At 40.0% G+C, this 7,367-nt stretch overlaps 1 long non-coding RNA gene across 1 annotated transcript; it reads left to right on the top strand.

Annotated features, from left to right (window-relative positions):
* Window positions 1–6: 6 nt before the first annotated feature.
* LOC139026285 (uncharacterized) lies at window positions 7–2,812 on the top strand. The gene is made up of 2 exons (XR_011478051.1): window positions 7–1,280; window positions 1,419–2,812. It is a non-coding gene; the product is annotated as an uncharacterized lncRNA (long non-coding RNA).
* Window positions 2,813–7,367: the final 4,555 nt, after the last annotated feature.

Below are 7,367 nucleotides of genomic sequence, written 5' to 3'. Positions count from 1 at the left end.
ATGTTCATTGGAGAACACACACAGGAGAGAAGCCTTACTTCTGTGACTGTGGGAAAAGTTTCTCCAGGTTGAATACCTTAAAAACCCACCAACGTATACACACAGGCGAAAAGCCATTCTCCTGCTCTGTCTGTGGGAAGAGTTTCTCTGTATCATGCAACCTAAAAACCCACCAACMTATACACACAGGAGAGAAGCCATTCTCCTGCTCTGACTGTGGGAAGAGTTTCTCCATATCGGGCAACCTAAAAACCCACCAATGTATACATAAAGGAGAGAAGCCTCACTCCTGCTCTGATCGTGGTAAATGCTAAGGTAAACGTTCATCGCAGAACACACATGAGAGAAGCCTTACCACTGTGACTGTGGACAAGAGTTTCTCCAGATTGAATACCTTAAAAACACATCAATGTATACATAACGGAGAGAAGCATCATCAGTTCTCTCAGACCAGCTAAAATGAAAGTAATCACTTAATTCAATCACTTAATTCTCATAAAGGAAGTAGTAACAGTTCATTTGATCAAAAGAAGAAAGCGTAGCACACTGTTGTTTCTCACTGCAGTGGAAAGGGAGTGTTTTCTACAACGTTAGCCTCTACTTTACTGATCAGTGTGTTTTGTTAGCTTCTACTGTAGAGATATTGAGATCACCATGGATTTGCCCTTAGGGTTGAATACCCTCTGAGGTGTCTCTCATTGAAACAATGAAGTCTGAGGGTTGACTGTGGTAGTACTGCTTTCATCTAAAGTGTTCTGTGGGAATGAGCTGGTAGACAACATGTATCAGATAGAGATGGTGTGATAATCAGTGTTCTGTGGGAATGAGCTGGTAGATACAACATGTATCAGATAGAGATGGTGTGATAATCAGTGTTCTGTGGGAATGAGCTGGTAGATACAACATGTATCAGATAGAGATCATCACATCATCAGTTTTCACCATAAATTTGACTGGATTATTTGTTGCTACTAAATTACTATTTGTTTAATGATACACAGGCTATGAAACGACTGCATGTTTATTAAGTTGTCTTTTTTAAACTACATTTGTTATTTTAGTCATTGATGATGAACATGTTTGGATAACTGCATTGATCTGCCAATACATTTTGTACGTGTATTTGTGTTGGTCAATCTCTTCTCTTTTGTATTATTCTTGTGTACAGCTGGCTGGAGTGTTTACGGACATATTGTATTCCATCCTCTCCCTATACCAATCTGTTGTACCCACTTTGCTTCAAGATGTCCACTGTTGTTCCTGTAGCCAAGAAAGCGAAGGTAACTGAACAAAATGACTATTGCCCTGTAGCACTCACTTCTGTCATCATGAAGTGCTTTGAGAACTAGTTAAGGATCATATCACCTCCACCTTACCTGACAACGTAGACCCACACAATTCACTTACCGCCCCAACAGATCCACGGACGGCAGAATCGTCATTGATGCACACCGCCCTATCCCACCTGGACAAGAGGAATACCTATGTGAGAATGTTGTTTAGTGACTACAGCTCAGCTTTTAACACCATAGTGCCCTCTAAGCTCGTCACTAAGCTCAGAGCCTTCGTTCTGAAATCTTCCATGTGCAACTGGGTCCTAGATTTACTGACGGGCCGACCCCAGGTGGTGAGGGTAGGCAACACCTCCGCCACACTGATCCTCAACACGGGGGCCCCGCAGAGGTGTTTGCTCAGTCCCCATCCTGTACTCCCTGTTCATCCATTCCTGCGTAGCCATGCACGACTCCAACTCAATCATCAAGTTTGCTGACGACACGACAATAGTAAGCCTGATTACCAACAGCGGCGAGACAGCCTACAGGGAGGAGGTTAGAGCCCTGGCGGCATGGAGCCAGGAAAATAACCTCTCCTCAACATCAACAAAACGAAGGAGCTTATTGTGGACTACAGGAGACAGAAGAGGATGCATCTTCCTCGACGGGTGTCAAAAGTTTAAAGTTCCTCGTGTGCACATCACTGAGGACCGGAAATTATCTCGCCACACCGACATCATGGTGAAGAAGGCGCAACAGTGCCTGGCTCCTAACACCCTGACAAACTTCTACAGATGCACCATTGAGAGCATTCTGTCGGCTGCATCACCGCCTGGTACGGCAACTGCTCCTCAACTACATTGCTCTCCAGAGGGTGTTGCGTTCAGCCCAACGCATCATCAGGGCCACGCTGCCTGCCCTCCAGGACATCCACAACACCTGATGTCAAAGGAAGGCCAAGAAAATCATTCAAGAGTCTGGTGCTTGCATGGACTACCTGTCCATTGGACAACCTTACAGATTTGTATTTATTATGGATCCCCATTAGCTGCTGCCAAGGCAGCTGCTACTCTTACTGGGGTCCAGCAAAATTAAAGCAGTTATCCTTTTTTTGAAACATTACAATACATTCACAACAGATTTCACACAACATATTAAGTGTGTGCCCTCAGGCCCCTACTCTACTACACAAAATCCATGTGTACGGTACGGGTCAAAAAGGTCACAACACAACTGATTGCTCAAAACGCATTTAGAAGGAAATAAATTCCACAAATTAACTCTTATCAAGGCACATCTGTTAATTGAAATGTATTCCAGGTCACTACCTCGAAGTGTGTTGAGAGAATGCCAAAAGTGTGCAAAGCTGTCATCAAGACAAAGGGTGACAACTTTGAAGAATCAAAATATATTTAGATTTGTTTAACACTTTTTGTTTACTACATGATTCCATATGTGTTATTTCATAGTTTGATTATATTCACTATTGTTCTACAATGTAGAAAATAGTAAAAAATAAAGAAAAACCTTTGAATGAGTAGTTTTGTTCAAACCTTTGACTGTATATCATAAATGTTGACCTTTTTCTTTGCCCTGCATCAGTCCACCATTTTCAAAGGCTGATTGGGAAACTTGTGGGCATAGCAGTATTTAATATTGTATTAATAACAAACATCAAAAAAGAAAAGAGGAATAGTCAAATGCAAAAATAGCAAACAAACTGTTTCCATTACCAGGAGTCCTACACAAACAGATCATATTCATTAATAACACTACTATTATAATACTTTTATAAATTAATTTATAAAGTGAAAAAAAGTTAGGTTTTGAATCAGATCATTTCAAATCAAATCAGGTGTAGACCTTACTGTGAAATGCTTACTTGCAAGCCTTTATTAATGTAACCTTTATTTAACTAAGCAAGTCAGTTAAGAACACATTCTTATTTACAATGACTGCTTAACCAACAATGCAGTTCAAGAAATAGAGTTAAGAAAAATATTTACTAAATAAACTAAAGTAAAAACAACAATCTAAAAGTAACACAAGAAAATGACATAACAATAACGAGGCTATATACAGGGGGTACCAGGGGTACAGGTTAGTCAAAGTCATTTGTAAAGTGACTGCATAGATAATAAACAGAGAGTAGCAGCAGTGTAAAAACAAAGGGGGGAAGTATTCTGGGTGGCCATTTGATTAACTGTTCAGCAGTCTTATGGCTTGGGGGTAGAAGCTGTTAAGGAGCCTTTTGGCTCTGGTACCGCTTGCCGTGCGGAAGCAGAGAGAACAGTCTATGACCTGGGTGATTGGAGTCGTTGACCATTTTTTGGGCTTTCCTCTGACACCGCCTAGTATATAGGTCCTGCTTGGTCCTAGTGATGTACTGGGCCGTACGCAAGTCCCTCTGTAGTGCCTTACGGTCAGATGCCAAACAGTTGCCATACCAGGTGGAGATGCAACCGGTTAAGATGCTCTTGATGGTGCAGCTGTAGAACTTTTTCAGGATCTGGGGACCCATACCAAATCTTTCAGTCTCCTGAGAAGACTGAAATATACTAATTCCTTATCAATGTCTGAATTTCTGAACTAAATCATATCATTTAATTGTACAACATGTCCTGTTATCTTTGTAACAAAGTTATGTATGTTAATTAAAACAATTTATACTGTAAATACAGGAAAAAAAGACATCCACAGAAATCCCAATTATACTCATTATTCGGCTTGAATCTTTCCAAAACGTGTTTCGCGGGATAAATGCTTTATAAAAATCAATAAACATAAGAAAAACTATCATCAAGGATGAGGTCATTATAGTCAATCATATCTAAAAGGTCAACCTGAGATTATTACTAATGTGTTGACCATGCATAAAACCAGATTGTTCTTCATCAGTTATAGGATGTAAACCTTGCTTCAAACTAGCAACTACAAGGGCAAATTACTTTCCATCCAAGAATGGAACAAAAAGGACAAAAATTGGTGTGGAAAATGAGTCTGAAACGTTGCTTGTTGGAGTACGTTTTTTGGATAAGGATGTTCTTTGGGAAACCCTTTTGAAGCCACGAGGATGGTGAAGTAGGCGTTGGGAGAAGTGGATGCAGCCAAAGTAACCAGAAGTGGTATGGTGTTGATATTGTGTGTATCTAAAGAGCAAAATGAGCGTGCATTGTGGATCACGAAGTAAACGCATGAAGTGGACAGCTTTGATTTTCAGAGCAGGGCACCGGTAAAAGCTGTTTTGCTGAGTGTGTACCGCCGTATGGAGAGGGGGGAATAGAAGCAAAGTTTATCTGTAGTATTGATGTTTTGCTGAGTGTACCGCCGTATGGAGAGGGGGAATAGAAGCAAAGTTTATCTGTAGTATTGATGTTTTGCTGAGTGTGTACCGCCGTATGGAGAGGGGGAATAGAAGCACAGTTTATCTGTAGTATTGATGTTTTGCTGAGTGTACCGCCGTATGGAGAGGGGGAATAGAAGCAACGTTTATCTGTAGTATTGATGTTTTGCTGAGTGTGTACCGCCGATGGAGAGGGGGAATAGAAGCACAGTTTTCTGTAGTATTGATGTTTTGCTGAGTATGTACCGCCTTGTTGTCGTGGAAATTCTAACGAGAAAGGAGAGAGACTAGATTCTTCAAACAACCTTTATTTTAATTAAGATTTGCAAAACTGAGCCTGGTCAAACATCACCTCGATGGTGTATGGTGGGGAACCCAGTGATACAAAGACGACAGAGTTATTAATAGCAGTGGCATAAACGCCCTTTGCACAACGTTCTACCCCCAAAATCATAAGTGCAGAGCGAAGAGTCGTTCTCCTTTTCTCTAATCCCTAGCCAATAGGAAACACGCCGGCGCCCCTCAGCTCATTATGCTGAGTCATGTTGACCATGTTACTTTGTTCGTCTCAACAATAGGATACATTATTATGGGGTCAATTTCACGCCATACTGAATTCAAAATAAAATAATATCGTGAACATGAAAAATAAAGTTGAGAATGTAAACATATTTTCGAGGAGGGTGAAATAATGGATGTTGAAATCATAAACCAATCAATTCAAATATTTTTTTAAATAATTTGTCCGAGTTTTGCTCTCGCTTTAAAATGATTTGCTTACAAGGTTTTGGGTTTTGCTATATTTTCTATACATTTTGCTTCAATTGTTTGGTTTTTGATTTCAACATCTATTTCACCCGTCCTCGAAAATATGTTTACATTCTCAACTTTATTTTTCATGTTCACAATTTATTTTATATTCAATACATATGGCGTGAAATTAACCCAAACATTATCATGGTTGCAAGCTATATTGGCGCTACATCTAGACGTTAAGCGAGAAAGAGGTACAGAGAATATTTAGGAGAAAGAGGAACAGAGCCTTCGCCCTAAGAGGAAGCCACAGAGAAAATTGTGACGTCTGCAGTGCTTGTTCTCTTAAGGTCACAGGTCTGTCTTCCCACACACAAGTTCATTAATGCAGTAGTTTAAGCATTTAATCACAAACAAACCTTAATTACTAATAACTTTAATTTCTGTCACCACACTATGTAAAGCTGGGATATATACGTTACCCAGTAAGAGCGTTCGTGTAAAACCTGATGCAATGCATGAAGTCTAAAAAGTGTAAAGTGTTTGCAGACAGAAGGAATATGTTATTGAAGAGTCTGAATGTAAAATGTTGCAACTGTGGTGGGGGTCGTATTCCAGAATTCCCAGAGTGCCCTGTTTAGGGTGAAAGAGGTTGACGGGTCAAGGATCAGGGCTGTACAGCAAATCTCCTATGTGGAGGTGGTGAAGAGAGTTGAAGGGGGAAAAGGCCACAGTTCTATAGAAGATATGGTGGTGGATGCACCACAACCAGTTGCAAATGTTATACGTCAATCAAGTGATCTGGATTCACATATTGTGAAGAAGGTGGATTTTGTAGCATTTATAGCCACAGTTATTAATTGTACTGCACAAGAAGTCCAAGAAGCTGGACATCATTACATCTGCAGCTGAGATGTTTTTGGGCCTCCAAGACGGCAAGGACTACTGGCTGCAGAAAACAGACCTGATTAGAACAGAAAAGCAGGCTGATTCAGTCTAATTTAAATGTCGATAATTTGTATGGATTCGTCTTTAAAGTATATATATATGTATATATATAATTTTTTAAAACCCTGTATTATTTCATTTTAGGGATCTTTATTACCCACCTGTAGTGGAGGTGGCAGAATGCCATTATACCAAAAAATAAGATGTCGCCAAAYGGTTTTATAACTTAACCAAGATAGACTACAGCCTCCAACAGGACCAAATCAATCATAGCGTGCAGAATAAGCAAGGAGCTGGGCAGAGCCAAGCACGAGCTAGCAAGATCCTATTGGCGCATTCTAGCATTCATCTGCATATTTCCGTTAGGTAACGCCTCCTCTTTGAAATGCACTTGTGCAATAACTCAATTCACCTTTGCACGCCTTCTAAATAACGCGATTGTTAAAAACTTTTGCAAAGGGTGAAGTCTACTCTGTTCATAGCATTTTAGTTMTGGGAACAAATAACTGTATTGACATCAGATGTTTCTTCGATGAGAAAATGCAAAATGTCGGCCAAAATTCATCTCTTTCCATCTTCTCCCACTGCCAGTCAGAGTGGAAACGGCAAGCGGATGCTTCACATTTATACATCCGGTGAAATAACTGTCTCATTGTTCTATCTGTGATGTCGCTGTTGAACTGTGGTAGTGGAGGAACAGGAAGTAAAGCCGCAGAACTGTGCTGTCGAAACGATAGCTTTTATATTACTACAGGTATGTAATAGCACGTTTAAACCTAATTTCGAAAGAAATATGTCATAACATATCAGGTAACAAATCCGTCTACTATCATGTTAGTATAACGTTTGGTAAAGGTTTTATGTGCTATTTTTTCCCTGTTAAACCGAATGAGTGAAAAACGCGATAAGTTATTTTACAAGTCACATAGCTAGAGACGTTGGTTTGTCTAAGTGAATGTACATATTTCATCAAGGTCATTCATAAAGGATCCATTTATTTGACATTTCTAAGTTAGTGACGCAGCTGGTAAAATGGCGCCCAACAACTG

The sequence above is a fragment of the Salvelinus sp. IW2-2015 genome, unplaced genomic scaffold, assembly GCF_002910315.2.
Source record: "Salvelinus sp. IW2-2015 unplaced genomic scaffold, ASM291031v2 Un_scaffold4311, whole genome shotgun sequence".
NCBI classification, from domain to species: domain Eukaryota; kingdom Metazoa; phylum Chordata; class Actinopteri; order Salmoniformes; family Salmonidae; genus Salvelinus; species Salvelinus sp. IW2-2015.
This window is presented reverse-complemented; position numbering and strand designations above follow the sequence as displayed.